The 21,960-nt window shown below is 40.4% G+C and overlaps 1 protein-coding gene across 10 annotated transcripts in view; it reads right to left on the bottom strand.

The window, feature by feature from the left end:
- Positions 1–21,960, bottom strand: part of AUH (AU RNA binding methylglutaconyl-CoA hydratase) — a 143,879-nt gene that overhangs the window by 19,750 nt on the left and 102,169 nt on the right. For 6 of the 10 annotated variants that reach the window (XR_004177791.1, XR_004177796.1, XR_004177792.1 and 3 more), the window contains 2 exons: positions 4,360–4,454; positions 3,045–3,133 (listed from right to left, as the gene is read on the bottom strand). The exons of 3 other annotated variants lie outside the window; for them this stretch is intronic. The gene's annotated coding sequence lies outside the window, so the exon portion shown is untranslated. Of the gene's footprint in view, positions 1–1,677; positions 1,900–3,044; positions 3,134–4,359; positions 4,455–21,960 lie in introns of all 10 variants that reach the window. One more of the 10 variants, XR_002517700.2, reaches the window with a different exon arrangement.

Here is a 21,960-nt window from a genome sequence, read left to right as displayed (position 1 = left end):
ACTGTGCACCCCTCTGCCCTTGAGTGCTGTCTTGAGGCTATGAACTCAGGGGCTTGCCGAGGGGTCTCTGGAGGCTTCTCCTGCCCAACCCTCTCTCACACCCATATGACCAAGACGTGAGCACATGACTTAAGCCAGACCAATCAACTCTCCTTCAGCGTGGATCTTGAACAGAGCAATGGAAGGAATGGCTGGGCTAGTACATGGGAATGAAGGCCTCCAGGTAAGGTTATCTGGAGGTGTACTTCCAGGGGAAGTTTCCGTGATGGTGGAAAGGGTTTGTGTTTGCACACTATGTAACACAGAAGTCACTGGCCACATGTGGCTACTGAACACTTGAAATGTGACTAGTACGGCTCCAGTTTTAATTTTTAGTTCATTCTGATCAATTTAAATTTAAATCATCCATGTGGTTAGTGGCTACAATACTAGATGGCACAGGTCTAGAGTCTCCTGCCACTGAGAGAGTCTCCCTTTTGGTGGCAACATTGGTTTCTGTTCAAAACCAAAGAAACCTGACATGACCTACAGTTCATTTCAACACGCCCAATGCCTTAGTCAATGACGCAGCTGAGGTGAGAAGGTCTACACAACATCCCTACAGTTCCTGGCCAGGGTAGGAGGATGCTGCACAGCACAAAGTGGGAAAACAGCCAGCTGATGCCTAGTGATAAGTGTGTTCTGTGGTCTAGACAACCTGGGTCACACAAAAGTGACCCAAGAAGGAAGACATTCAGAATCTAAATGATAATCTTATAAGATAGCTGCTCATCATACACAAGAGAAGTGGTATCGGCCAGCCTGATCTACACTGAGATCTTCCCAACAGCCTTCTGAACATAACACCTATCCCAGGTACATGGAAACTGTCCAGAGAAACAAAACTAATCGAAAGGGGGGATCCAATGGACTCTTCTGTAGCAGCATACATGTATCAGATCAATTACTAGGGCTGCAGTAAGAAATCTACCTACCTACAGTGAAAATATCGTGCCATGACATGCCTAGACAACTATGTCTTACATGTACTGCACTTTTTCATTCTAATCCCTAGTTATTTAAATAGACAATATGTTATATATTATATATAAGTATATGTAATTGATTTAAAGTCATATTAGTATCTACAAATGTATTACAAGGATTATGACTAGGCTGGATATTTTTTCCTTTTTGAGATTTTGTGTTAGGTTTTCCTTTATCAGGTTTTGTGGTAGGTATGTAATATGTATCATGTATGTATAATACATATATACATGTGTCAAATGAACTTAAATACATAACCCAGCCCTAAAGAAAATTCTTGACTACATTATTTTAATGCAGCAACATTTGCCAGAGATATGTTTCATGTTTACCTTACCAGACTAATCATGTAACTACTGAAACGAAATGTCAAACTTCACACCTTGATATCTACAGATTCCACCCCTTGAGTTGTATTTAACATTTTATACTTTAAAAAAAAAATCAAACTCTCTTAAATGGTGAAAACAAATCAATTATGTAATATTTCCTAGCCCAACTGGACACTGAATACAATAAATCATAAACCGTGTAGTCTGTTTAACAAAGATACAACGTCATCATGTCTAATGATCTAAGTAATAAGAACTATAGTATTTATTGTGCATTACAAATTACTCTAAAACTTAGTGGTTTAAAACAAACACTTACTCTTCCATAGATTCTAAGGGGTCAGAAATCCAGGAAGAGCTTGGCTGGGTCTCCTGCTTCCAGGCTCCCTTCCCCCATGGCTGGCAGGCCTTCTCGGTCCCACATAAGCCACACTGCAGGGTGAGTGACTCAAGAAAGCCATAGTCTTTTTACAACCTGAGAGGTGACGTCCCATTGCTTCTAAGTCAGCATGGCCAGCCTCACTCAACAGGCAGCATTACACTGTGTGAACACCAGGCAGCCGGGTTAGAGGCTGCCTACTGCAAGGACAAAGATTGATCAAGCAGTACACACTGTAAGGAGCATCTTTTCTTCTACTCATCTTTCTTTTACCAAAAAAACAAACAAACAAACAAACAAAAAAACACACCACCCCAGTATTTTTCTAGACAATATTCAGAGAGTATTTCCCAAAGTTCAAAATCCTCCCTCATTCTTTCCAAATCAAGGAGGAAGTAAAAAGAACATGTGAACCACTTATCTTGAAAAAATAATAGAGGAAAAGTGTGGAGAGAATACTATAGAAAACATTCCTTTTGGAAAGCTCAACACATGAAAGACGCACCACACTTGACAACTACAGTCAGAAGTGAAGGAAGTGACACCCTGACATCAACTGTTTTTCTTGCCTTTCTGAATTAACTGTAATGACTGTAACAATAAAGAGTGAACACTCCATTTCATAAAAACTGAACTTTCATGTTTTCATTAAATGAAGATTCTAATAAAAGACTTAAGATGTAAGTGGGAAATCCCTGCTCTCTGTATGTTAGAAACACAAAACATCTGGCTAAGTTTACCAGGTGTTATCAGATAGTAAAATATCAGGAATAAAAGAAATAATATGTAAAAACATTTCATGTTACCTAGAGATGACTAAATAATGGAGTGGACATGAACACAAGAATGTTTCTGATATTATTTATCAAAAGTAGCACGCATGATAAAAATTTAAAGATTCTGGGCATAGCAACACCATTATTAACGGATAAATAACTACCACTTACTGAGAACTTATTAGGTACTATGTAATATGTAATGGAATACATTATTCTTATAATGTTTGAAAGAATCCTATAAGGCCACTATCATAATTATCTTCATTTGACAAATCTGAAAACTGAAGGCTCAGAGCAGTAAGGTGGCACCTGATCCATGTGCACTAGTAAATCAGTGGTGGATTAGCTATGTCTCACTCTGCAGGTCACTTGCTTTTCCTAACAGTCAGCTACCTACCACTAACAGAGACCAGAAACCTGAGACCCACAGCTCCTTAGCTATCTTTGACAGGGCTAAGCCACTGTGAGACTTAATCAGCATAAGAATATAACTGGGTAATTAGAACGAAAGGAAAAATGAATTATTACCTATCCCATCTGTTGTCAGAGGCAGTGACAATGGCAGAAAGCTTCAAAACAAAATCACACAGCAGTCGGCTCCGGTTGGGCAAGTGTTGCTGGAGAGAAATGAATTACACAGCAAGGCCCATGCGATGGAAGGGTGCACAACACTCTGCCTCCTCACGTCGCTGCAGATCTTCCTCCTCGCTCTCTGTTCTCTGTGCTGGCCCACCTCAATCTTATCTTACGGTTTTTTTTAGGGCTAACGCTATGGGAAAAAGCCTGAGACGTGAAAGATGTGGTAGTGACCACGAGGCACAGAACCTGTGCGGAGGGGCCCGAGCCGACGTGTCACGTGTCCCACCCTGCACTTTCTGGGGTCTCCTGCTGGAGATCAGCCCGGGTGGAGGGGCCTTTTTTTTTTTTTTTTTTTGCTTTGTAACCTTTAACAGAAAATGAGCAGCAAAATGAGCAAATTAAAACAAGAAGCATATCTGATTATAACTAAAGCTATAAAGGTGAACTAGATAGCTTTACTCTTCATTGGGAAAATCACCAAACACTCTGTAAAAGGACAGTATCAGAAGATTTTGTTATTTAAAGAACTAGTCAACAACTGTTTCATATTAAGAAAGTGGAATGAGCCATTCTTAGCATAGCAAATAAACTCTAACTTACTGGAAACAAACTATATTTGTAAGACATATCCAACATCTAGTCAGCTTTTCAAAACTCTAAGACATATCTCAAGAAAAACAACAACAAAAAAAGGATCTTTCCCTTTCATCCCAAACAAAAGTAAAAACAAGGCATAAAATCTCTATCTAAACCAGCAAGAAAAACTACCCACAACATATAAAATGAATCTATTCACCGACACCTACTGCTTTTTTAGGTTCAGTTGGCTAATTTATAAAAATCATCCAATATTTGTACAATATTCACTGTTTTATTGTACACAGTTCACTATGTAGTATTCATAGAGTATCCATTAAAATAACATTGGCCAAAGCTGTCATAATAAAGTGTTGGGGGATAACTTCACAACACTGGCCACCTGTAGACTTCCTAGTTACTGAATTTGCACATAAACTTAATGTAGTCAGTTATATTAAACTGAATATAAACTTAAGCTACAAGTTTAATAAAAATGTTTTACCATATTTTTTAGTTTTCATATTTCAAACCATTTTAAGGCACGGCTAGAGGTAAGATATATTTGAAATTCATATAAATGTTGACACTTTTTCCCTCCCATCCACATCTCCCAACTAGCTTCCTACAGGCACTGTTAAGTATGTTGGTAAGGAATAGGTCAGTGACTTCCTTTCACTCAGCTTACCCGTGTCCTGAGGGTTCTAAACCCACAACGGCAGGTTCCAGAGGGGGCAATCCGTGTCCTGTACCCTCTTCCAGGAGAATGCACGAAGGGAAGTTCTAGACATGACAAGTAGGAATTACTGCTCTCCCAGCAAGAACCATCAAAGTACTGTCACTGTACAAAACATGGCTTATGGCAACAATGGATTTACCAAGGTGCACCTCCGAAAAATTATTTGAGATGCAGAGACTAAAAGTAAGCCATACTGTATTGCAAATGAAAAATTCTTTAAACACTGAAAATAAAATATGCATTGATTACAAATTTAAAATGTATACTGCAGGCTGGGCACAGTGGCTCAAGCCTGTAATCCCAGCACTTTGGGAGGCCAAGACAGGAGGATCACGAGGTCAGGAGACCGAGACCATCCTGGCTAACACGGTGAAACCCCGTCTCTACTAAAAAAATACAAAAAAACTAGCCGGGCAAGGTGGCAGGTGCCTGTAGTCCCAGCTACTCGGGAGGCTGAGGCAGGAGAATGGCAAAAACCCGGGAGGCAGAGCTTGCAGTGAGCTGAGATCTGGCCACTGCACTCCAGCCTGGGCGACAGAGCGAGACTCTGTCTCAGGAAAAAAAAAAAAATGTATACTGCAGATTTTTCTATTTAGCTAGCTCACAACTAATTCCTAGACACCGTCTTTGAACTCAATCAAAGCAGTAACAATTAGTTGAATAACCAGTGAGGGAAAGGATGAGAGGTAGGGAGGAAAAGAGCAATGAGAGAGGAAGTGACACACTTGCATGGCACAAGTGTGAAGAGCAGGGCTGGGAGCACACACGAGAGATTTCAAGCGTGGGCCCAGCAGGTGGGAACTGGAACCACGGCCCACCCCAGGAGCCCCACGGGGAAGCATGGTCCACCCCAGGCACAGAGTTGGCAAATGGGCAGAACTGTGAGAAGTATGAGACTATCACACCCTCGTCCCATGGGAAGACAAAGGGGTGTGATGGCAGCCAATGAAAACTTTAAAAATCAGAACACTTTTTAAGAAACAAGGCCCCTGCTTCCCAGTAGGCAGTCCCAGAGAAGACAGCCACTTTGGTTGTTATTGGATAAGAGGAAAGCTGGAGAAAGAAGAAAAATATCAAAATCACCTAATCACTAATCGCCCCCAAAAATTAAGCAAGGGTTTAGTAAAAAGTAAGGCAAAAGTGAAAACAGATGAAAGAAGATCAGTGGGACCAAGACGACTGAGTGGGAAGTGCCTGAGCGAGAAGTCTACGAAGCATCGGTGACTGGAGCCGACATCTGCTGAGAGCAGCAAACTGCTGCCAAGTGACTTACGGGCATTATCTCATCAATCCTTCCACCTGCCCTAGGATGTAGGGACTATCATCTTCCTCCACACTGATAAGAAAACGGAGGCCTCAGGTAGGGCCTGGAGCCAGGATGTGAGCCTGGGCAGCCTGCTTCCACCCTCTCCTCCCCTGTGTTCTAGAGGGAGTGCACCTTTGACCCCTGCGCTGTCCCCCAAAACACACGTGCACACTCATGGACTGTGCCCATCCTTCTTGTCTAAAGCTGGCAAGATGTGAGGGGGATGGGGACAGGAGCAAGGCCCATAAACACCAGAGACCTACTGTCCTAAAATACCAGACCCCTGTCCGGAGCTGGGAAACCATGTTGAGCAAAGGGTGTGTCTTACAGGAAACAGATATGAGCAGATTGAGTGGAGGGAGCCCTGGGAAGAGATATTCACAAAGCTGAATAATGGCCTTCCGTCCTGCTGGGTGATTCCTGCCTCCTCTGCTCCCATTCTCTCAGACAACAAGGAAATGCAAAAAAACAAAACAAAACAAAACAAAAAAACAAACCACTACAACAATTCTGAGCCCTCAACCCGAATCAACCCGAAGCTCACTTGCTATGTAAAAGAAGAACAATACTGATAGAGGTTCATGCAAAAAACAAACAAACAAAAACCACGTGGAAGATTAACAAAAGACATGGCATAGTAACTGGACAAGACAGGCCAGTCTCCCCACTCCTCAAAGCAAACCAAACCAAACAAGCTCCCGACTGAGGACAGCACAGGCACACACGTGGCATCCTAAAGACACTGTCTTTTATTTAAGAAAGCCTAGCTAATAAGTGAAGAAAAGTTCCCAGAACAGCTTGCTATGAAATGATTTAGAGATGACATACAATCAATATATGAGACTCAAAGAGGCGATGGCAAATGAACACGCTGAAATGGAAAACAGGATTGCAGAGCAAGTCAAAACACTGACGACCAAAATAACATAAATGCAGAACTAATAAATGAATTAGAAATAGCACGCTAGAAGGAGTAAGGCTGAAGTCAGAAATCACGTCAAAGGCAAAATACTTGTTTAAAGGTGGTACAGGCACACAATGAAGTTAGAAGTTAAGCAAATAAACATAAGAGAATAGGCAACAAGGATAAATCCAAGAGTTAAGAACAGAAGACAAATCTTTGGCTGAAAAGCCACATGATGAGGATGGCAAAACAGCAGGCTGGAAAGTCTGGTAGCCCCATCATGCCTAAGCAGCAGAGCCACGCCAGCAGCAGAGCCACGCCAGCCATGCCTTCCCAGACTTCTTATAAAAAGATACCCAAGGCCTTGTTAAGCCACAGCCAGCTGAGTCTTCTGTTACCTGCCTCCTCTCCCCAACAATCCTTCAGCCTACTCACACTCAATTCCCCTCCATCCAGCCTCCTCCCACTGCTGCAACAGCTCAGCCACATTCTTCAGAGTGAAGCCTTTCCTCTTTCACTGCACATGGCTGGCAAACTCTCCTCCATACACTGCACCACCCTTTTAACCTTTTCTGAGTCTACATCTGGACAGAGCAACACTGCTGCAGAAATCCACCAACTTCGACCGACAGTGCTACTCTGCCAGAAGGTAAGGGGGGGCAGCTCTCACTCCCATAAAGGTGGTTCCCACAGCACCACTCCCTTCCCTGCCTTGCCCCTCAGTCAGTCACACTCTTATGCAGATCATCTCTCCTGTCTCTCCCACTCCCACTGGTCCACTTGTCTCACTCTCACAGCTGCACGCCTGCAGCACCTCAATTCCCAGCCTCTCCATCTCCTGGGATCCCATCTTGTCCTGCCCCTCCCTCCTCCCTGACACATGGGGTTCTGGCAGGAGGAATCTGTTCTCCAGTTTAAAACAAATCCCATTGTGTCCTCGAGGGCTGAAATCCTTCAGACACCAAACTGTTAGTATTCTCTCTGAATGAGTGACCAATAATACTAGCATAGTGAAAGTTCCCAATGTTCTACATCCTTGCCAATATTTACTACAGTCTTTAGTTTTAGTCACTCTATAAGTGTTCAGTATTGTCTCGTTGTCGTTTTCATTTGTATTTCCCTAAAGACTACTGTTGAGCATCTTTTCATGTGCATATTTGCCATACTTACATTTTCTTCTGTGAAGTGTCTGCTCAAATCTCTTGACCATGTTTTAATTAAGTTGCTTTGTTTCTTACTATTGGGTTTAGAGAATTCTCTACAAATTTCGGATACAAGTCCTTTATCAAAAATATGATTTACACATATCTTCTTCTATTCTGGAGCTAGTATTTCCATTCTCTTAACAGTGCCTTGACAAAAGACATTCTTAACTTCAGTAAGTCCAGTATTTCTATTTTTTTCTCATGTGGATCATGTTCTTGGTGTCTCATCTAGATTTCTAACCCGAAATGAGAAAGATTCTTTTCCCTGAACTTTGTTCTAAGCACTTCCCTTTTTAAGTTTTATATTTTAAGTCTGTGATCCATTTTTATCAATTTTTACATATTGTGAGAACTATGAAGTTCATTCTTTTGCAAATGGACAATCAATACTTTAAAAGCCTGTTCTTTCCTTGATGAACTGCTTTTGCACCAGGCTTTATTTTTCAATGTTCAACTCTGTATTATGTGTTATTTTTGTCTCTAAGTAGTCTACTAAAAACATCTCAAGATAAAGGCCATAACTTTTTCCTAAAAATGCCTACAACTATTAGAAATATAAGGAAGAGCCGGGCACGGTGGCTCACGCCTGTAATCCCAGCACTTTGGGAGGCCGAGGCAGGTGGATCACAAGGTCAGGAGATCGAGACCATCCTGGCTAATAGGGTGAAACCCCATCTCTACTAAAAATACAAAAAAAATTAGCCGGGTGAGGTGGCAGGCACCTGTAGTCCCAGCTACTCGGGAGGCTGAGGCAGGAGAATGGCATGAACCCGGGAGGCGGAGCTTGCAGTGAGCCGAGATCGAGCCACTGCACTCCAGCCAGGGTGACAGAGTAAGACTCCGTCTCAAAAAAAAAAAAAAAGAAAGAAATATAAGGAAGAAAAATAAGGGCATAAGTTCCTAACAATATTGGATTTTAAGAAAGCACAACCTAAAAAGAGTGATACAAAGGAAGCCTGTGGGAAGAGGGAGTGCCCCCAGGGGTAGTGGGAATATGGCCTAGGTTACATCTATAAGCTCTGGAGTGGGACACAGAAATTTAAATAACTAGTAGGTAAATCTTAAGCGTATAATACCAGTTTTTGTCCTGTTTCATATCAAAATGCACTTATATATGTACAGTAAGTCCTCACATAACATTGTTGGTTCCTGGAAACTGAGACTTCAAGCATAACAACATATAACAAAACCATTTCCCCTCACAACAACATTATAAAAGAACAAGGATGAACAAAAGGATGTGATTTCAGGAGCCGCTGGACATCATTTTGTTTAAAAGTTGCAGTTTCCAAGAACCAATGATGATGTTAAGCAAGGACTTACTGTTGCTATTAGCAGTAACATGCAGTGACACAATGCCATTTTTGACTCACGGTCGCTCACGGTCAACACTGTGACACTGTGACTAGGCTTCCATGTTTGCACTGGATACCTCCATGTAAATTATGAAAAACAGAAATGAGTAAAGAATACGACATTTCTGGGCCAGGCACGGTGGCTTACACCTGTAATGCCAGCTCTTTGGGAGGCCAAGGTGGGCAGATCACTTGAGCCCAGGAGTTCGAGATGAGCCTGGGAAACATGGCACAACCCTGTCTCCACAAAAAAATACAAAAATTAGCCAGGCCTGGTGATGCACACTTGTGGTCCCAGCTACTTGGGAGGCTGAGGTGGAAGGATCATCTGAGCCTGGGAGGTCGAGGCTGCAGTGAGCCATGATTACGCCACCACACTCTTGCCTGGGCGACAGAGACCCTGGCTCAAAAAAAAAAAAAACCCACGATATTTCTGAACACTGACCTAGAATTCTGTAAGAGGGCGTTTGGGGAACACTGGACCCACATGGTTCTGTGACACACCAAAGAAACAGTATCTCACACATCATCTTATAAAGCCCTCTTTTCCTATAACTTCACCCTTGTGGCTATTCTTTGAGCTGATGACACAAAAGTTGTTTGTTTGGTAGATTTTTTTTTTGGTAGCACTAACATAAAATCAGCAATATAAGAGATACTTTGAAAGCATACTTAATACTCAAATATCTTCTATACCTTTGCTCAGGATTATGAATATAACAGGTAAAAGTACACTTAAAGACCATGTTAAAAGGTATTCATGAACTACTGTTTGTGTTCATTTTAAACAAAAAGACTTTGTAATTTTTTAAAACATCATAGGTTCTGGCCAGGTGCGAAGGCTTACATCTGTAATCCCAGCACTTTGGGAAGCCGAGACGGGCGGATACGAGGTCAAGAGATCGAGACCATCCTGGCCAACATGGTGAAACCCCGCCTGCCTCTACCACAAATACAAAAAAAATTAGCTGGGTGTGGTGGCGCGTGCCTGTAATCCCAGCTACTCAGGAGGCTGAGGCAGGAGAATCCCTTGAACCCAGGAGGTGGAAGCTGCAGTGAGCCGAGATCGCGCCACTGCACTCCAGCCTGGTAATAGAGTGAGACTCCGTCTCAAAAACAAAACAAAACAAAAAATCAGGGATTCCAGTTGTATTCTCCACTAAATGCTTCTTTTAGAAAGAAGAAGAAGAAGAAAAAAAGAAAAACTTAACAAATCGTCTCCAGGCAGAAGGACAGAGGAGCTGTCAGGAACCTGGCCTCTACCTGCCAGGGCGGGCCTAGAGTCCAGGAGCTCTGAGACCGCACCTGCTGCCCAGCACATGGCAGCCCTTCCAGTGCACACCCACCTCACCCACTCCTCACGACTCACCCATCCCAGCTTGCCATATTGTGCAAGTTTTTCTTACTCCTCTGAAAAATTCTCTTCATACCACAGTCATACCAAAGCATTCTGTAAAGGGCCCTAAAGGCCACTGGATCGCTCAGCAAACACAGTGTCTATTTATTACATGTTCTTGTTCTCAGCATGTCCTGAGTGAGGATCGGTTACAGTTGAAGAACTTGCCCCTTGCCTTTTCCACACACGGAGACAGGTGAGTCTCTTATATTCCCAGAGAGCTGCCAGATGTGTGACCTATTAGCTTAAGCAGTATTTTTGCTAGTATGTGATTCCAAATCACCACAGAGTACTTTTTGTCAGTGCTACATATTTGCAGCAACTATGTAATCTGCATATCCATATTTTATTGCTCAGGCAACTAAAATCCTAAGAAAATGTTGAGGACATCCTCATGACGTTTTCTTCTCTCTGGAGTACAGCGCCCATCATTTAAAGCTCAGTAAACAGAAACTTCCAGTTTCCAATATTTGATGAATTACTGATGTCCTCTGTCTTTTGATGGCAGAGAGTCACCCTCAAGACAAGCCTCAGTCAGACTGTGGATGACCAAGTGTGAGTTCCCTGTTTCCTTCAACAGAGATGCAGAATTCTGCTCTAGAGGACTTCTAGTATCACACATCAGCACATCCCCGGGGTGTTGGAAAGGCAAGTAAGTACTTGATAAAGAGAAGAAACCACTCGTGGGCGGAGTGGCAGCTTCCTGCAGCACATGGGTGAGCTGTGAGTCCACCACACGCGGCTGCAGCAGAAGAGAAAGGGCCCCAGCCTGGGGGTCCAGACTAGGGGTTACCGAGGTACCACAGAGATGCATTTTACCTTTGGGAATCTTATTTCTATCACCTCCTAGGTAAGACAGACAGGATGGGCTTGCCAACATGAATATTCCGGGAGGTCACCACGTCCTCCCCTTGCCACTCCCCTCTAGGTGCAGCAATAGTGCTCCAAGGCCCCACAACATTTGGGGTGCACTGATATGGTTGAGATGCTGGGCTCTTATCAAGACATGAAAATGAGCTCTTCTCTTCTTTCCTAAGCTGAAAATAACCTTTCTCCAGTAAAGAAACTTCACCTCCTCTCACAGGTCTTTCTATAACGCAGAGGCTGCCAAGGTGAAACTGATGCCTGTGCTGTGTTTTCAGAGTGTGAGTACTCATAGGAGATTTACTCGGGATGGGCTTTACTACTTACAAAGTAGCTGGATTTCTGAGAGGAGTCACTGGAGAATGGTAAATACAAGTCAATCACTGGCTGATCATGTATTCATTAGAAAAGCCAGAAGCTGTGGTTTCCACTGATATAAGCTCCCAAAGAGCCTGTAAAAGAAAAAGGGAAAGGGAGCCAAATGTCGAGTGAATGCCAGGACAGAGTAAACTTTCCATTTACTCCTGCGGCTCCTGAGCATTCTTTATCATTCCCTCATAACCCCATAGCCCTCATCTATTCTAGCAACTCTTCGGATAAATTCTTACACTGGTCAAGCACGGAATAATTCACGCTGCCTCTTTAAGCGCTGTGATTATGTAATTATAATGTGGCAAGGGGTTGATAAATACTTCCTGCATTCCAGGGCCTTCAAAGTCCGCTCTACTGTTAAACGGTTCAAGTGTGAGCTCCAGATGCTGATGAGAAAATCTATCAATCTATCGGTCAACCTTTTTATTTTTTTTAACCTCTTTTTACTTTTCAGGATTTTTTTTTTTTTTTTTTTTTTTGAGACAGAGTCTTGCTCTGTCACCCTGTCTGCAGTGCAGTGGCGTGATCTCGGCTCACTGCAATCTCCACCTCCCTGGTTCAAGCGATTCGCCTGCCTCAGCCTCCCGTGTAGCTGGGACCACAGGCACCCACTACCACGTCCAGCTAATTTTTGTATTTTTTGTAGAGATAGGGTTTCACCACGTTGGCCAGGATGGTCTAGATCTCCTGACCTCGTGATCCACCCGCCTGGTCTCCCAGAGTGTTGGGATTACAGGTGTGAGCCACTGCAGCTGGCCAATTTTTTTTTTTTTTGAGGAAAAAAGTAGTAGGCATTTAAAAAGAAAACTTTTACATATGATCAAGGAAGAGCTACATGTTAGTATGTTGCCTTGGAAAAAAGCATAAAACAGCAGCAGGGGATACATATCTAATGCTTATTATGTGCCAGGCCCTGTCCTAAGAACTTTATCAACTTTCAATTTTCACATCAATTCTCTGAGGTGGTGCCATCACCCTCATTTTGCAAAACCCACAAGAGGCTGTCACTGGCAGTGTGACCACATCCATCACTACGCTACCTCTTCTGTCTCTCTTTTGACAACACAGACTGTGTGTGTGGCCATCTTCACTGACTCCCAGCCCCACCCAGCTAGAATCGTATAAAAGGCAGGGTACACCTGGATTACCAGAGGGGCAAGATATTAGATATAGACAGCAAAAGAATACCTGAAGTGCAACACTACTAAGGTATCAGTGGATGTGGACATAATACATATTTTGACTAAATTAGATTAAAATCTATCATAAAAGCCTTAAGGCAAAGAAACAAAGCCAATAGCATTGACCTTTCGACATGGAGGTACCAAAACAATCTTTTAATTTTTACATTTTTACTACTGGACCATAATCACATATGACATAGCTGTATATGTAATGAGAATAGGCAAACTTTTTGCTTCTATACTAGTTGTTATTACCAGTGATTTTTTTAGTCATCTTTTTCTTTACATCCAACATATGGTTTAAAATTTTTGAAAGTACACTAGGGTCCATTACTCTTCAGAGAATAATACATCATACAATTTCTTAAACAAAGTCCTTTCATTATTTGAAATGATTAAGTTTACCAAGATTCTAGAATCTTTCATAAATACAGAACGAAAAGTAAGCTCATACCTAACAAACATTGCAATCTCAGACTACATATGATAAATTACTTCTTACTCAAGGGAAATTTGAAAAAATTAATTTACTAATTACCACTCTAACATTTAACAGATGCACAGATTAGGGCTTTCTACATGATATAAAGTAAAGTGAGCAAATAACTAGAACTCTGGGAATTTATCAGATATTCTGATTTGAGAGACTTGTATTTATCAGAAAATCATGACTTACAGCCTAAAAACTAAACTTGTAAATAATATTTTTCTTTGTTATTATGTTAAATTTATAAACACATCCCACCAAAACTCTATGAAAGCAGAAAATAAATTATGGGGTATAATAAAAAACTCAAGAAGAGGTAAACCTACAGTATTATTTCATGGGCCTAAGGCTGTACTGCATGCTCATCACAGTAAGCCTCCCAGCCCAGAACAAGCACCTTTCTATTTACATTGAACCAAATTTTTTGTCAAGTGTAATGAGGAGCTGACGTTCACGGGTTTGTGGCTCTTCTCTGATCCCTTATCTTGGTATCTAGAGAGCTGAGGACTGCAGTCATCAGAAGCCTTGCAAGCTGCTCACTGAAGCAGTTTCTGTACCCCCTTGTGGGGCTCCATGTGAGTTAACACTCAGCACCTCCTTTCAGATTAGTCTGTCAAGGTTATCTAAATATATCACTGTGTGGTGGATAATCTTTGTTTACTTTAAAGTGTTAATACAAGTAATTCTTCTGCATACAAATTATATTTTAATGGAATGAAATACAGCACAATTTAAGGAGACAAACTATAAATATGTTAAGAAAAAATTAACGTTAAGTAAATAAGCTAAGTACAGAGTGAAAATAATTACATTTCCAACTAATTAAAATGGAAATAAAACTAATGTCCTTTCTGGCATACTTAAAGATTCATCCATAAACAAATTCACAGAATGTTAACAAAGTAAATCTGAATTGTCTTCAGCGCACAGGCCTCTCCCGGAAAGCAGACACGGGAAGTGACTGCACATCTGTGAAGAAGGTATCTCTGGAGGGTGTGCACAAACTTACTTGGTTGACCTGAATTTCCCAGATTTTGTGGTTTGGGGCTAAAATATAGGTAATGTAAGAGGAGTAAACAAAGAGCTATGGGAGGAAGCTGGGGAACGTCTTCCCTGAGCAGGGGCACTGGGAACAAGAAGGCTTCTCCCAACAACAGCCGGGGCCTCAAATGGCAGAGATGGGGCACAGACAGGATGTGAAGGGCAAAACTGAGCAATGAAAATAAAGTGTTCAATGCCCGGATGAGCTTATCCTTTCTTTAGTAAGCAATGTGAACCACTAATTTTGACGTAAAGTTCATTTAGCAATCATGGATATAAATATACGGAGGATAGAATTCAAGTTTAATTATAAGATGCTGGATTAGCTCTGAGGGCAGGTAACAGAAGTCTAAATTAAAAGGGTGATAATAGAAACGAAAATGAATTCTAAACATAAGAGACGGGTGATCTAAAACAGCAAGCTGTCCATATCTCTTCAGTTAATAAAACATGTCAAGAACTGCCTATATTGGCAACCATTTGTATGATATCAATGCAACAATATGTTTACACTGAAGATCATTTTCTTAGTATCACAGCACATCTCTTAACTAACAAAAATCCTAAATGGCAGAATGGGGCAATCATTATATCCTTAATTACCTATGTGACCTTGGGAAAGGTTCTAAGACTCAGTTTCCATATTTTTGATATGGAAGTAACCTACCTTTTAGGCTTGACATAAAAATAAGAGACAATGGAATAATTCCTACCCCAGGACCTGGTATACAGCACAAACTCAAAGGAAAACTGAATCTGGAATTTATAGCCTGGAACTGAAAACGTTTCAAACTGTCATACCAAAGTTGGAAAAAGTGTAAGTTTAGATTTATAAAAGGGTTTATATATTTAAAAAGTTTCCATTTGGGCCAGAGGTTTGGAATTGTAGACTTCTAATAATCTTATAAAGTCACTAAATATAAACACTAGTACGTATATATTAGTATCAGAGCAAACTAGTTAAATGTTGGCATGATATTAACCCTCAGATGAGTAAATATAGTCACAGTTAAACCCAGCATAAGAAAAGAAGTCTCATGTTCAAAAACTCTAAGAGCCATCATCCATACACTGACGGTATCTTTTGTTATGATTTTTAAAAACTGTAATGCGTTCATTTTATATCCTCCAGAAAGGGTGGTTTCTGCTACAGTGTCATGAAATATAGTGACATCAAGTATTTCACTTAGTTCTACTGTTTACGTGCTTTTCATTTGCTGTCCAAGTGTGTAATGTGAGTGATGGCAGCACTACAAAAGAGTGTAGTTTTTAAAAGAAAAAGCTTTGCCCAGCTGCTTGTAATAAAATAACCAAACCTCACAGCAAGGGCTGATTAAGATAAAGATAAATATAGTAACAGATGCATAAGTCTGAAATAGATCTGAGAAAAACTGTTACAGAAGGATATTTCCATGACTGTCCTGATAAGCAATTTTTAGTGATTAAATATGCCTGGGCATATATATCTATTTTTTCATATAAAAGCTATTTATAATGCCTCCTTACAAATTAGTAGTCATAAAATAATTTTTATTTTCAACTATCAAGTGCTAACTTGGTACACAGCAAAGTGATCATTTAGAAATGACATTTATTATTTAAAATCAAAAGTATTATAATGTGAATTAACTTGGACACTGTCAACTTTTTTCTTCTTTTCATTTTCAGAAAGCAAGCTCATGAATTAAGGCTCTATAAGTTATGCAGCTCTATTTTAAAAATAGATAAAAAATAAGCTCTAAGTTCTGGCATTTTATCTTCCACTTTATAGGAATTAAATATAATTAAATTTAAATAATGTCATATAAACATTTTATTTCAGTTACGTCTTATCTTAGAAACAACAAAGATTGATCATTTGTAATATATGGAAGTATTTGAAATTGCTTTTGGCTACTCCATTAAATCAGTTAGTGAGGCTTATACTGTAAAACAAATATGCTTCTACCCAGACTGTAGAAATTAAGCTTACGATTTATTTAGTGGCATAAAATAATACTTCATGAAATCTGTCCTAAGATAACATTTGTTAATAAAACCATTAACAAGATTATTCTGAAATATGACATCTTGTAATGAGACAGGAAGTGGGACTGACCTGCTACCCACAACCTGGAGACTGAGATCCAACCTGAGGGTAAAGACTATCGAGAACCCCAGATTCTAAAGACAGCAACAAACTTGGGCTTGCCCTTCCTTTGGTGCTCATGAAGAGCACCTGGCATGGCACCAGCACGGCTACTGGCATCACCACCCAGCCACCTCCTTCCAGCTACGCATTACCGACGCAGAGAAGGGAGAGGAGGAAAGTCACTGTAGTCTTAACAAGGAGGGCTGGGATTTTGCCTCGCCTTGCTCCTTCCCTACCTTGGGGGTAGGGGGTGTCTAAGAAGTCAGGGAGACTGGGGTGCCTCCAAGAACAGGAGACCAGCATTGCAGTGACAGCTGTCCCTGTGCTCAAGTGGTAGACTTACTGCACAGCCCCTCCTTCTACTGAACCAATGAAATGAAAAGTGGGGGAGAGGGTAGGGAGGAGAACACTGGTGGCAACCTGCACATCTGCTCTCTGGTGTGGTGAGGATATGAGAGTCTCTTCTCAACACCATGAAAGGTACCTGAGCTGCAGCTACCTTGCCAGACCCTTACACAGAGAGACAGCCTATGGGGCGCAGACATGAGTTACGATTATTCAGCTGACAAAAATAACATAGGCTTAAGAAAGATCAAAGCTTCTCTCTCCTTTCAAAATATCCCAAACTTGTAGGCATTCTTGGGTCACCTCTCGCGTTGTTCTGCCACCCCCTGGGTGTTGCTCTCATCTGTGAGGTTGATGAGAATGCTCTCTAGTTTACATTGCAGCCATCTATGTGGGCAGAAACTTTGCCATAAGGCCATCTCCAAGCTATAGGGGAGGCTCAAATGGTTATGTAGATCTAGCTGGATCTGAACCAGTAGCAGTATTATTACTAAAAGGAAGAAAGATCCATCCATTATTTGGAAACAGCTAGTCGTCTCTGCCACAGAGACTACTGGGCACTGCCCGAGCCCATTGGCAGTGCAAGGTGGGGATCTGTAGTCAGACCTCCCACCTCAGGGAGCGGTGGCACCAACAGAAACCACAGGAGAGCCAGCACTGGACACATGCTACCCAGAGAACAGGAGCAGCAGCAGTGCAAGGAACCTCTTGATCCAGCCTCCTCCGGCCCCGACACAGGGAAGGAGTCAAGATCCAGAATGGGGGTGAAGGGGGTCCTGGGGAGGACTGCCACTCCCTCGAAAGTGAAGAAGAGTAACAAACAGATCACAGCCCCTTGCCACCAGTGAGTCCCTCATCATGTATGTATGTGCAAAATAGAAATTTCTGAAATTTCTATTGCGTTCCATGGCTCTGCTATGTCTGTTCTCACACCAGTATCATGGTGTCTTGATTTCTGTACCTTTATAGCAAGTCTTGAAATCAGGCAGTGTTTAATCTACCAACTTCGTTCTTTGCATTTCCATCAAAATTTTAGAACCACCTTGCCATTGTACACAAAAAACGCTGTAAGTTTATTATCCAGGATTGCATCGCAGCTACAGATAAGTTCAAAGAGAAAGGACATCTTCAAAATATTTCATCTTCTGATCCACGGACACGTTATGTCTACAATTATTTAAGTCTTCTTTCATTTTTGCTCAGCCATGTTTGGTAGTTTTGAGTCTACAGCTCTTGCAAATATTGTGTTAAATTTATTCTACGTATTTCATGGTTTTTAATGCTATTGTAAATGTTAGTGATTCTTAAAAATTTACTTTGCAATGATTATTGCTAGTACATAGAACTACAATTCATCTTATATTCTGAACTTGTATCCAATTACCCTCCTCAATTAACTTATTAGTTCTAACAGTGTTTTGGTAGACTCTTTAAAATTTTATGTGAACATATCATGACATGTGTGAAGACAGTGTTTTAATTCTTTCCATTCTTTACGTCTTTTCTTTCCTTTTTTTGTTGAGATGGAGTTTTGCTCTTATCCTCTTGTAGCCCAGGATGGAGTGCAATTGCATGATCTCGGCTCACTGCAACCTCCACCTCCTGGGGTATGGGATTCTCCTGCCCCAACCTCCCAAGTAGCTGGGACTACAGGCATGCACCACCACGCCTGGCTAATTTTTGTATTTTTTTGTATTTTTAGTAGAGACGAGGTTTCACCATGTTGGCCAGGCTGGTCTCGAACTCCTCACCTCAGGTGATCCACCCGCCTTGGCCTCCCAAAATGCCAAGATTACAGGTGTGAGCCACCGTGCCCAGCCTCTGTATGTCTTTTGTTTCTCTTGCTCACTTGCTGCACTGGCAAGAACCTACAGGACAATGTTGGGTAAGAGTGACGACAGTGGACAGGCTTGTTTAGTTTCCCCTGTAAGCAGAAAAGCATATAGTTTTTCGTCACTAAATATGCTAACTGTAAATGTTTTGCAAAGGCCTTTTTTCAGTTTGAGGAAGTATCCTTCTGTTTCTATTTTATGAAATTTTTAAGAAATCATGAGTCAATATTAAATTCTGTCCGATGCTTTTTCTGCAAACATTGAGACGACCACACAATTCTTCTTTGTTTCTGTTAAAATCATGAATTGTATTGATTTATAAATGAGATAAATCCTGCTTGGTTATGATGTATTATCTTTTTATGAATTACTGGATTTGATATGCTAAAACTTTGTTAGGACTTTTACACTTGTTTTCGTGAGGGATGCTTGCCTGTATATATCTTTCATTAACTATTTTTTGTATTTGGTAGGAAGGTAATGCTGGCCTCAAAACATGAGTCTGGAAGTATGCTATTTTCTGAAACAGGTGGAGTAGAAATAATATTTCTTCCTTAAATGGCTGACTGAACTCACTGGTGAAGCTATCTGCTCAGAGCTTTCTTTGTGGAAAAATTCTTAATTACAAATTCAGTTTCTTAAAAAAGTACAGAGGTATTCAGATTCCCTATTCTCATGTCATGTTTCAGTAATTGTGTCTTGCAAGTTGGTGAATTTGCTCACATAATATTGCTCGTAATATTCTCTATTGTTTAAATATCTGCAGGATTCATAGTGATGACTGATCTTTCAATCCTGATTTTGTCATTTGTGTCCTCTCTCCCTCTGACCTCACCTCCGATCTACCACCTTTTGTTTCCTTGATCAGGCTGCTAGCAGTGCTGCATCTTTTTTTTTTTAAACATTTTCAAAGAATCAGCTTTGGTTTTACTGATTGTTTTCTGTTTGTGCATAATCTATTTCAGTAGTTTCCACTTTTAAGGTAAAAGTTTAGATCACTGATTCTAGATCTTTTTTCCTAAGATTTTAAAGTTATAATTTCCTTCAAGCATTGTTTTAGCTATATCCCACAAAATTTAATGTTTATTCACTAAACTCAAAATATATTCAAATTGCTCTTGTGATTTCTTATTTGACCCGCGGACTACTTAGGGGTATATTCTTTTATTTTCCAATTATCTGGAGATTTTAAATATGTCTTTCGGTTATTTATTTCTAATTAATTCCACTGGAGTCAGAGAATATATTCTTATTTCAGTTTTTTAAATTTGAGGTTTCATGGTCCATCAATTTCATTCTGATAAATATTCCACGTGCACCTTGAACGTGAATTCTGTTCTTCTGTGAAGTTCTCTGAAAATGTTAGGTCAAGTTGTCTCCTAATATAGCTAAAGTTTCTATATTCTCACTGATTTTCTTTTTACTTACTCTATCAATTATGTAATCTCCAACCAAAGCAGTTTATTTATTTATTTTTCCTTTTAGTTCTGGAAATTTTCACTGTGCATTTTGAAGTTCTGTTATTATGAAATGTCCCTCCTTATCTCAGGTGGTATTTCTTGTCCTGAAGCCTCGTTTGTCTGGTGTTAACACAGCTGCTCCAGCTTTCTTTTCTATTGTTAGCATGGCATATCTCCTTCTATCCTTTCAGTTTTTAACCTACACTGTACCTTTTATAAAGTGTGTCTTTTATAAACAGCAAGCCACTGAATCTACTTGTCTAATCTGACAATCCCTTCCCTCTAACTGTACTGCATACAAAATTTACATTTAATGTAACTGTCCACATGGCTGAGTTTAAACTCACCATTTTGTTATTTGTTTTCCATTTTTATCATTTGTTCTTTGTTACTTGCTCTTCTTTCTTTTCCTGTCTCTTTGGAATGAGTGTTTTTAATATTCCATTCTATCCTCGCTACTGGCTTACTATCTATATTTCTTTCCATTTTTAGTGGTTGATCAACAGTGGCTTTTCTCAGCTAGGGCTTTATGAGAGAATACAGCTAACAGGAAGTAATATGAATACTTTAAAATATCCCAATGATGGTACATATACCTCTTAGATGCACAGGATGGAAGTTAATTCATTATATACAATAGATGTCTTGAGGCAGCATAAATTAATTTTCACCCAATTTGGGGAAGTTTTGGCCATTACTTTTTAAAATATTCTTTCTTTCCCCACTTCTACAATTATTATTGGAACTCCAACTATATCCATTGGACCACCTGATAATATGTCTACACACCAGACCCAGGTCACTGGGGCTCTGTTCATTACAGTTTTTAGATCTTTTTTCTTCGCGTACTCTGGTTTCCACAGCGTCTATTTCTGCGTCTTCAGATTCACTAAACTTTTCTTCTACAGTACCTAATCTGCTATTATTTCCAAAATTTACAATTTCTTAAGTGAAATAAATGCAGCAAAATTTTCACTTCAGAGGTGGTAAATTTTACCCCAGACATCTCATATAGTTGTTTTACATCTTCCATTTCTCTAATTAGTTTTTTCTTTTAAATCCTTGAGTATAAATGTAGTCGTGGCTTTGAGATCCTTTTCTGCCAGTTCCATCATCTCTGTTTCTACTGACTGCTTCTGCTCCTGGGTCATATTTTCCTGCTTCATCATATCTACTACTTTTTTATTGGTTGCTAGATATTATGTAATTTTGTTCTATGCTGGATAATGCTGTATTTCTTCAAAGCATATTGCATGTTGCACCAAAGCCAGTTAAATTCTTTGCCAAGCAGGTGGATCCTTTTGGGGCTTGTTTTTAAGCTTTGTTAAGACAGGCCTAGAGAATTCTTTATTTTAAGGATAGTTTGGCCCTACCAAAGCATAATCCTTCTGAGATTCCACTTTCTTCAGTGTGTCCTACAAAGCCTCTTTAATCTGCTATTCAGGATTTTAAATGTTTCCAGTTCACTTCTGTGTGAGCTCTGGGAATTCGTCTGCTTACAGTTCTCTTTCTCTGGTAGTTCCTTTTTTGGCTTTGTTGAGTTTTCTCAAATGAAAGCACATCTTGGCATTCACCAACAAACCCAAGGTCACCCTTGTGCAAATTTCTGTTATTCTGTGTAGCTACTTCCTATCCTGTGTTGTATCCCACATATTAATCCACTTCAGC

This window comes from Papio anubis, chromosome 13 (assembly GCF_008728515.1).
Source record: "Papio anubis isolate 15944 chromosome 13, Panubis1.0, whole genome shotgun sequence".
Classification (NCBI taxonomy): Eukaryota; Metazoa; Chordata; class Mammalia; order Primates; family Cercopithecidae; genus Papio; species Papio anubis.
This window is presented reverse-complemented; position numbering and strand designations above follow the sequence as displayed.